We start from the raw sequence: 11412 nt of genomic DNA on the forward strand, positions 1-11412 counted from the left end.
AACAAACTCTTCCCAAAAATGTCAGAATTATGTTTTTTCTACATTTCACCCTACTTAAAATGTTTTAAACATTTTCAATATAATACATGGTACAATAAATGGTGCATTAAGAAATACAAGTCATCCAGCAAAAACAAGCCTTAAGTTGCTAAATTAACAGAAAAATAAAGTTATGACTTTTTTTTTTAAAGCAGGGAGATAAAAAACAGAAATGAAAAAAGTCTCTGGTCTTGAAAGGGTTAAGGAGAACTACAAATTTATGATGGAGGAAATACTGTACAAAGTTAACAAATAAAATAAGCGATGCATCGTAACAATTATCTGTATATTCTATGTAAATATAAAGTGTACCAGAAAGGATCAACATTAAATAAGTACAAGAGTCTATCTTTTGAGTTTATAAGGTGCTACAGAAATGTGTCGAATTGTGTAATTGAACCTCGGCTGCTGACATTTAGTGATGAAATGTAAAATACCCCTTTAGCCTGTAATTAACCAGTATTGTACAATAAAAAAACAAAGCCACTTTGTCTACTTTATTGAGTAATTGACTTGTAAATAACGGAATGCAGCTGGCGACAGTTTTGTGGTAGGCTAATTTCATGTTTTGGTTCTGTCAGTTCTGACCATTAGAGTAAAATACATGTTGAGTTGCAATGTATCTGGACGTACAAGTAAACCATGCGAATGAGGCAGGATCAACTCTAAAAAAGATCAATAAATAATGTAGATAAATAATTCACAGAGAACATGGATGTCTGGTACCCATTCCAGTCACAGAAGAGGCTGTCTACGTGCAGTCACTTTCTATCATAGTCTACTGTAGGTGTGGAAAGAACCAAAGAGTAAAGCCCCATTTACACGCAACAATTATCGCTCAAAATTTGTTCAAACGATGGCATATGAGCGATAATTGTTGTGTGTAAGTGCTACCATCGTTCACTCTTAGACTGAACGATGATTTTAAGGTGAGATTAAAATCTATCGTTCAGCCACAGAGTAGATAAGACAGACCGCATGCTGTGTTCTGCACAGAAGCAGCTGATTACATTATATTCAGCTGACAGCCCCTGCGAGAACATAGGAGCTGATTGCAGAACTCAGACCACCTGCTGTGTTCTGCAAGCAGCTCCTGGAAGCTTATTAAATGCAAAAGAAGCTAATAAAGTGCTAATAGGCATAAGTGCCCATTAGCACTTTATTCAAAATGATCTCTAAAACTTTCAATCTTTCAATCGTTTGAAAGGTTGTCTTTGCGTGTAAATGAGCCTTAAGTTTAGATGTTTCTGCAAAGCTACACATAGATATATGATTTTGATCCGAACAAATATTTCTATGATCACTCATACAAACGTTCCCACCACCAATGAGAGAAACTAAACTTCTGATGAGGGAGAAAGTTAAAAAATAAAATAGCGGGCTTGTGCAAAGTGGCAGATTGTTGGCCATGCTTTCTACAAATCAAGGCCAAAAATCCAACCTGGCAGATCACATATTTGGCAGACATTAATCTACCAGCAACCACTGCAAAGGATCATACGTGTGTAATTTTCAAACAATAGTGACTCACTCTCTAGTTGACCCAAGCCATCCATGTTATATGTCTGAATGGCGTCTCAATGTATCATCCAAATAATCACCATGCTATACTACATTTCTCCTTCATAGCTCCCATTTTTTACACCATACTGCTTTATACCAGTACCATTGATGTACTGTATTACAACTATTGACTCATTCCACTTGCAGTACCCTGCCTGACCACACAAGTTGCTGTTAAAGTGAGATATAACCTTGACCAACATGGATCACAAAGCACTTGTATTCAGAGATGGTACAGTACATACATAGCATAAATTGACATTGCACTGCAGCTGTAAAAGGGTGAAATATTAGGCCACCAGTGAACAGTCTTGAAGTTGATGTGTTGAAATCAGGAAAAACGGGCAAGTGTAAGGATCTGAGCAAATTTAGGTCCAATCCCTCAGAAGAACTGCTGTAGCACGGACTGCTAGAAAAGGTAATGCTAGACACATTCAGAAGTTGTGAAGTACAAGGCTAGAGTTGTTTTGGCACCACAAAGGGGACCTTTGCCATAATTAGGCAGGTGTTTGCAGTGTTATCGCTGATCAGTGTTTTCTTAATTTACCATCACAAAAACAGATAATCATTTTTAAGAATAGCAAGCCTCTTATTTTTCCCCAAAAATCAATTCTTACTGTAGGGCCAACAATTCAATTTGACTTAGTATTTCAATTGATGTTCAAAAGTTTCTTCTTTTCTTGCTACTGTATATATATATATAGCATTAATATCTGTATTTGTTGACTTAAAAGTTTATTTAGAGGGTTCTTGTATTTTGGAAACAGAACACAAAGCCCCCTGTGGCATCTGCAGTATACATGGAGGGAATAGTTTGACTGCTACATGCTTTCAGCTTTGACATCTTCCCTACATAGAAAAAGATTAAAAACGCAATCTATCAAATTCTCCCAGCATCTTTTAAATGTTCTAATAACTAATCTTAAGCGCCTGTGGACCTTAACAAGTATCTGTGACCTTTAATGGTATGTATTCAAGGTGTGAAGGCTTCTGCCCGCTTATACTGCACTATTTCTATGTAATTGATGCTGCCTTTGAATTATTCTTCTAATGTACTCATGGCGATGCCAGCATCATCAACATTTAATAAACTATGTAAAATTCATGGTAATTACCTATAATTCTGTTTTGATTGCATTCCACCCACAGCTGCCAAAATATTATATTTGCTTTCAGATTTTGAATGCCCTGAAGGAGTCTTCTAGAACATTAGAATAAGTCTCTAACACTTTTCATCACTCACCAGAAACCCACTTATTTCATGAATTTAAATAAAAAAATATTGTCGTGAAATTCTCCTCACAGGTTGATGTATGGATGCTTGACATAGCTTGCACTTATTAGATGTACACCACGTTTTTACTAAAACTCACTAAGATTCCAGGGAAAGGAGAAGTCATTGACTGCTGGCGCAGAGGGCAGAACACAAGAGCAGCGCAAAACTTGTTTCAGTATGGAAACTGATGCTCCATTTTCTTTTGTGTACAAGGTCTTTTTCCCATATGTACAAATCTTCTACGGAGCTTCAATTGCTTCTCTCACTAACCAGGGCAGATATAACAAAGACCTTTTTAGTCCTTCACCCAAATACTGTTTAAAAACATCATCAGATCCCCTTATGGGGAACAAGGTACCTGTCTCATTGAGCATACCTACATTGAAAGGGATTTCCACAAATGGGGAAAAAGTTCATGGACATATGTGGCGCGTCACCCGGAGTAGTTAATAGGGATTTCCAGGACTGGAAAATCATGGCGGCTTTCTTCCAAACATGGTGCCACCCTTGTCCGTGGGTTGTGTTTGTCATTGCAGCTCAGCTCTCATTCCCTTGAATGGAACTGAGCTGCAATACCATATACAACCATGCTGTGCTTGGAAGAAGGTTTTCTAACCCTGGACAATCCCTTTAAGATAACTGTCAAAAGATGCTACTAGCAGCAGCATTTTGAGAATTTTGCGTTGCATGTAGATACATTCTATCTCCTATATTTATTTGACATAATGAGTCTCTATGACTCACTGGCAGCCCCAACATCACATATACCTCTGACTGTTCAGTTACCTTAAGTCTTAACAGTGTTAGGTCAATGTATCTTAAATCTGCTGAAGCAAAAGGGTTTGATTGAGCAGCAGGGACAGACTGATGTATAATCCTGGACACTTTGGAAAGTTTGGTTTGGTCAATTTGACGAATTTCGGCAAGACGTTTAGGTAGGTCCAGATTAGTTTGAACTGAACAAGAAATTCACTGATACACCTAAAACCTGTGCATAACGCTGTCTAAGAGCCGTAAAAGTTCTCTTCCCACGCTCTCCTCTTCCCAAACCAAAAGGAGCAGCCAGTGGCTTTCAGAACAGAAATTTTGCTTGAAGGTGTTTAGGCCCCATTGCCCACTTTTAGAGCCCTTGAGCAGTCAAAACGATGGAGAACCCCCACAAATGACCCCATTTTGAAAACTAGACCCCTTAACGAATTAACCTAGGGTTATACTGTGTATTTTGACCGTACAGTTTTTGAATTCATCTAAACAAAGTAGTAGGAAAAAATTACAATTTTTATTATTTTGGCAATTATGTCATTTTAAAAACATTTTCTTTTTGTATAGCACACATATGAATGAAGATTTTCACCCCAAAATGGATACCTCTGTTTGTCCTGTGTTCAAAAAACATACCCTTATCTACTTACAGGACACATGGCTAGGCCTATAATGGAGGGAAGGACCATTGGATTGGCACCACTGAATGAATTCTAGGCCCCATTGCTCACTGGTGCAGAAAAAAAATTGACTCCCTAAAAACAATATCGTCCTCCGCGCCCTTTTTAGCATTCCCTGAAGGTTCGATAAAAGTAATAATGTAAATTGTGTGGTATTTCCGAAGACAAGGGTAATTACGGAGGCATGGTTGGGATAGGAACATGGGGCAATAAAATCAAGTATCCCTCCTTCTCTCATGCTTTTTTGTGGGGTATTTCTTGACCCCAGTGGCAGGGATGGGGTGTGAAAAGTGGCGCTCTATGAGACTTCGTAAGCTTGCTGAGGGGCAGTGGTCTCAAACAGAAGGCGTTCAACAAGCTGCTCCTGGAACTGCAGGAAGGCGAGCGTTTCCGGGGCTTCTTGTAAATTACGTATTACAGGTAGCGGTCTGAATAATGCCGGGCTCACACGGCCGAATGTGGAATCCACTTGCAGAGGTCCGCATTGGATCCCAGCTATGAGCCCAGCCGTGACCCTGCGTACGGCCACGTAATGTAATGTGCATAACTGCCTACTCACACAGACGGTCATGCGCAGTACACCTTTTTTGGTCTATATTTCTCGCGCCGACGCTTAGCGATGACGCAGGGCATCCACAGCCCCTACACAATGTATGGGTGAGCTATTTTCTCCTTTTCTTCTCTGCAAGTTATACAGTCCTGCTCTACCCTTGTTGTGCATAATGTGAGTTCCACTCTAACTTTTGAATTAAGTACACAATTTAGTTGCATATGGGCTGCGGGTATATAAGTGACCATGGAGCACAATGGGCTCTATGTTGCAGATATCCGCGCTAAAATAGAACATGCTGCATTCTATTTTCTGCAAGTGGATTGTGAAATTCTGACCCGCTACTGTGAGCGGAATTGTGTAATCTAATGCATTTGATTGTTCTGCGTATTACGCAGATCAAATGCATGTAGAATCCACAATTTTTTATCCAGTCATGTGAGACTGGTTCAAGGTAGATCGCTTCCTTTTTATCACGACAAGGGACCACTTAACGAGGCCACCGGTCACTGTTCCAGGCTCTCGGCGGCGGTTAGTAGCAGGGAGCAAGGAGATTTTAAATTTCCTGAGCTCCCTGGCTCCTGCGCATGTATCCGGTGTTTTTCTGGCAGGTGCATGTGCAGAAGCTGGGGAAGGTCCGTGTAGGGGTATTGCATCAGGGTGCAAATACTGAGGCCTCCGGTAAGAAGTTTCATCTCCTTTCACCAATCACATCCGAGAGGAGAGATGAAACTTCAACTTTTTTTTTTACTTTTATGTGACTGGATAATGGCGATCACGTGACCAGGAACCGCATACTGCAGCCCTCCGTGACATCTCCAGGCTCTCGGCTACCTTTGGTAGCCAGGATCAGGGAGATTTTAAATTTCCTGGGAAATTCTTGACTTTTGTGCTTGTGAAACTTCTGGAATTTTAACTTTTTAAAACATTTTTTTCACTTTTCCAGTGACATTTCCTGCCACACGGCTACCTTCAGTAGCCAGATTTAAAATTTGCCGGGGCTCCTGGCCTTCTGCAAATGCGGTTGATGTAATGACGCCTGCTGCGCATTCGCAGAAGACTGGTGTCAGGTCACAGGGGATTAGATCGACGTGGGACATCACGGAGGACCGGTGTCAGGTTCCGGAGGACTAGATCACTGCGGGACATCGTGTATCCGATCCATGAGGGCAGCCCAATCTTTACCTTTTTAAAAACTTTTTTACACTTTAATGCTGATCGCATAACTGGGGGTGGCTTCCCGCGGCCCCCCATGACAGGTCCAGGTTGCAAGCTACCTCTGGTAACCGTCGGCATGGAGCTGTCACGTCCACAGACCATGAGGCTTTAATCCCCAGATGAAGCATGTTTTTACGTCCCTGGGGATTAAAGCCCACTTACGCAGGACGTAAAATGGCAATGGAGCCGTCACTAAGGGATTAACTTTGCTACCCAGTAACAAAAAATAGAAGGCGACAGTTACAACATTTTTAAAATTTCAGCCAGTTCACAAGCTCTTTATGGCTACCTTAGACAGTGCTCCTTGCCATGAATCATTTGTAATGATCGCACATTGCCATTGAAGGAGAAGAATAGACATTTTTATCCTTTTTGCCTTTTCAGCTTGGGCCTGAATTTTGAGTTCTAGTGGTGGTGTGAGATTTCAGGCATATTTTCAGTTTCTCTGTGTGGTGTAACAATGTACATTATTTTTGTGTTAAACCCTTCACTTACTTCCTTTCTTAATGTTCTATTCTGCGGAGGCGGATGCTTACTTCAGTCCTACTTAATTCTGCCTGTGTTATTATAATGCAGGATCTCATGCATTTATCACCTTACTAATATATATGCAGTTGTGATTTAAGGGGATGTTCACATAGCAAAATCTGCATGCAGAATTCCAATGCGGAAAATTACTTTTCTGTGTTAAGAAATGACAAGTTATTTCTTTATGCGGAAACACGATTTTTCATACTGGAATTCCGCATGCGGATTTACCGCATTTATGGCTTCTTCATACGACCATATTTGCACATGTTTTGGCGCATATAACTTCCGCGAGCAAAACACAGAGAGTAGAACCTATGGATTTCAATGGGTTCATTGTCATAAGCATGTTTTGTGCGCGTATTTCACGCATGCAGGGAAAAAGTAGGATCTGATCTTTTTGCATTTTGTGCAGCAAAGTCCCCCATAGAAGTTTATGGGAGGCGTGCAAATATGCAAGGTAATATGTGAAACACTGTACAAAACTGCAAAAAAATAAAAAGAACACATCCGGACCTCATTAGGCTAAATAGCCTTTTAATCCAGGGAATGGGTGTGTTGCGCACATGCGCAAAAAGTACAGCACTATACACAGACATGCACGCAAATCAACCTCAACAACCTCGTTCATGCGCAAATACATCACCCTGAGGCGAGCGTATGTGCCCATATGGTTGTCTAAGGCTAGATTCTCACAAACGTATATCGGCTGGGTTTTCACGCCGAGTCGATATACGTCGTCCTCATCTGCGGGGGGTGGGGGGAGGATGGAAGAGCCAGGAGCAGGAACTGAGCTCCCGCCCCCTCTCTGCCTCCTCTCCGCCCCTCTGCACTATTTGCAATGGGGAGAGGCGGGACAGGGGCAGGGCTAATTCGTGGAACTTAGCCCCGCCCCACCTCCTTTCATTGCAAATAGTGCAGAGGGGCGGAGAGGAGGCAGAGAGGGGGCGGGAGCTCAGTTTCTGCTCCTGGCTCTTCCATCCTTCCCCCCCCCCTGCAGATGAGGACGACGTATACCGAGCCGATATACGTTCATGTGAATCCAGCCTACAAAAGCTTTTACATGGCAAATTCCAAGCGTACAAGATTAGCAAAAAGCTTCAGGTTTTGAAATGTTTTGTTTAAATGGAATTTGCCACAGACATTTCTGCAGTGCATTCCACTGTGTGAAGACACCCTTATAGTTTGGTCTCCTGTTTGATACGTGACGTTGTTTATTGGTTAAGTTTTTAAACTTTTAAAAATGTTTCAATAAAGAAATAATTATTTGAAATGTCATCTGGGCACCGACAGCAGTGCCAGCCAGACTGCCCGGATGGCTCTGCGCAGTTGCTCAATGAAGTGACGATGCCAATATCCAATATTTTTCCTTTGGCAAATGATTTGGCCATAAATGGTAATTGGGCTCAGATGTTACTAAATGCAAGGAGATCTTTCTACAATCTGACTGTTCTACTTATAATCTTAAAACAAAAATCATTCCTAAGAGTCCTGTGAAGAAAAGAAATTGAAAATCATCTGCTGAATAGTCAGGGGACATTAGGAGAATGTCTACCAACATTTGACTTATGTGAACTCTTCATTGTGTTCTGCACGTTCTTCAGGCAGCTAATTGTGCTGTGAGAAGGGAAACGTGTGCCTATGATCAGCAGCACTTGGAAGAGCCTCCACAAGATGAATGACAGGTCAGTCTGCCCGGGTTCTCGCGTACCGCTGACAACTGCTATTTCTATGGAGAGCAGCACAGTGGCAGCAATACATAGTAATTGTATTGGCAACTTACTAGTTCATACAGAAGATTATAATACTAATGCCCTGGAGAAGGCTCTATCATTTTAGAGAGGAAGCAAAGTAAGAAGTGTTGAGCTGTACAAATCCATACCCATGTGTCAAAGTGCCAGGCATGCCATAGATGTAACAATGGTATTAATTATACTGGAAGTAAGCAATGAAAGTTCCTATTGAATGACAGCAAGCTTAAAAGCTGTAAAGAAGTGACATTAATTAACTCAACCAATCAGCCATTACCCTGCTCAGGACTGATGGGGGGCAGGAACCCTGAAACAATCTGTCTGCTGACAAGTCATTTTTCCTCTTGGAAGAGTTATTGATTTGGGTGACATAAGTTAATTGGCATACTTTAACCCATGGGGCACTGCCTGAGAATATTTCCCCATACATCCACTAAAGTTTCTTTGAGTGAAATTAATATATAGAATAAGACCATGTTCACATGGCAGAATTTTCTGTTGATTTAATTTAGATTCAGCATAAAATCCATTGCTTTCTATTGGAATTCAATCCATAATCCAATGGTGTGGATTTGAAAAAAAAAGCTGTGATATGTTATTTTTTGGACACAAAATTCACATCATGAGAGCTTGGCGTAACATTTATTTACTGAAGCTGGAACATCTCTTTAAGGCCTCATGTCCATGAGCGGGTCACATTCCACATACGGGAGCCCGCAGCAGAATCCGACCCTGCCCACGGCCTAGAATTGTGCATAGCTGTCCTGGTCTTCACTGTGGATGTGTGCGGAAGCGCCGGCACACGTACAAATGCGCAGTAGAGGTTTTTTTTTAACTCCTGCTTTTCCGTGGAATCCATGGCCCGCCCGCAATGTCAATCGTGGATGGGCTGTTGATCTGATGGCTTCCATTGATGTCAATGGAAGCCATCTGTGCGGGAACCGCACTGAAATGGAGCATGTTGTGATTTGTCAGCAACACAAATCCACACGCTTTAATTCAGCTGCGGACAGCAATGTTTCTCTATGGGCGGCTTGAACTGCGGATTCCACAATTCTAGTCCGTCCATGGACATTGACCCTAAGAAGAAATTTACAAACTAAACTATGCGTTTAGCAATATAACTACACAGGCCTACTGGGCCTTGGCCAACCTGCTTAAATTCTCCAAACAGTTAGTCTTGGCACACTGCGAGGCCTGACCCTGCAAATTAAATACAGTGAGGATGGATTCAACTCGTGAAGAAGTGGAGCAGTCGTGTACTCTGCCATCTACCAGGAGAAAGAACTAATGCTAGAGACCTGTTGAGTATAGGCATGTCATCCAGTAAGCATATGAGGCTGCACTAGTTCTTTAGTGGTGATTGTATATTAAAGCATTTACGGTATTTTGTTAGAAGGATTGCTTCAGTTGTCTACTAACTCCAGAAAACTAGTTAAATCGATGATGTAGAGATCAAATCTCATGGGCGTTCTGTAGATCCACAGATATTTTCCCCTGATATACACTATGTTGACAAAAGTATTGGGACACACATAGAAAGTGATGAAATTAGATTTTATGCACATTTTTCAAAACAGTGTTGGGCCGCTTTGGCCTCAATGGCTGCAATAACCCTCCTAGACATGCTTTCCACCAAATTCTGTTAGATTTGTGGGCGGATTTGCCTCCATTCCTAGGATATTTATGCATGGGCATGAACGGATACAGCATTCAGTTTGCCTCAAAGATGCTCGATTGGATCGAGATTTGGACTTTGGACTCAACCAAAACCTCAACACTACATGCTATATGGGTACAGGGCTGTACCAAAGCCACAGGGTAGGTAATGTCACATTGTCTGGAATATCCCTGTACCCACTGGCTTTGATGGTGGACTTCACGATAACCAATAGCCCTAGTCCTTCCCAGCAGAAACACACTCACACTATAACAGAACCTCCTCCAAACTTCACTGTTGGGGTGATGCAGTCTTGTAGGCAAATGCCACACCAAAGTGTGGCAATCCAATTGGAAGATGGTGTACTGTGATTCAGCTGTCCCCAATGCTTGCTTCCACTCTTTTACAGTCCAAGAACAACGTTCCAAGCACATCAAAGGCACCTTTGTGCATTCACTGCTGTGATGTTGGGCTTTTCTACAGCCGCTGGTCCATGGTAACTCTTCACATGCAGTTCCCTATGGATGGTTTCAGTGCTAATGGATGTTCCAATGGCCCGTGAGACCTCCTGAGTGTTTCGGCAGACAATGTGTATAATGCCTTCACAGCTCATACAAGGCTTTGTTGTCCACGTTCTCTTAGCTTACGTAGCCTTCCCAAAATGTGTCTGCATTGCACGCACCAGATGTTTTCCATTTCTGACAATTCCATTGTCAACAGTGGACCTTGGAAGATCTAAAATGCTGCAATGTCCCGTACTGATTGGCTGCTCAGGTGACATCCCACCTCCAGATGTTGGAAGTCTGGCAACTCTACACCTGGTGGCATTCTGATGGTTTCTGTACTAAGATATGCCAGTGTGATACTCTCCTTTATACCTAATGCACACACATCTGATTTGCATATCCCCTACATATTACAACACAGGATTGGTAGGTGCCCCATTACTTTTGTCAACATAGTGTATTTCTTTACTTTATTATGCCTTTATAAGTATTGTAAAGTCTATGTTCTGAGTGTTTTTGCCATTTTTACTGTGATTATGGTATTAAAGACATTTTCTTAAAGCACAGAAAGCTCTGAGTATCGCATTTTCTGCTACCATTTTTCGCATAGGTTTCTGTATAAGACTTTAAAAACACCAGAAAAAAAACACATAAAACAAGTGTTACAAAATAGAATGACACCACCAAAAATGCTTGCAAAAAATGCAATGAAAAATACTTGATATGCATGGCATTTCTTAGGCCGGGTTCCCATATACTTGGCCATACGGGGCCTTTATTTCCCTCTGACATGGTAATGCAAAAGAAAACTGATGACTGAATTGATTGTATAGTTTTCTGTGGGACAGTTCAAACCAGCCCATGCATCCTTTTTGATGA

This window comes from Eleutherodactylus coqui, chromosome 2 (assembly GCF_035609145.1).
Source record: "Eleutherodactylus coqui strain aEleCoq1 chromosome 2, aEleCoq1.hap1, whole genome shotgun sequence".
Lineage (NCBI taxonomy): Eukaryota > Metazoa > Chordata > Amphibia > Anura > Eleutherodactylidae > Eleutherodactylus > Eleutherodactylus coqui.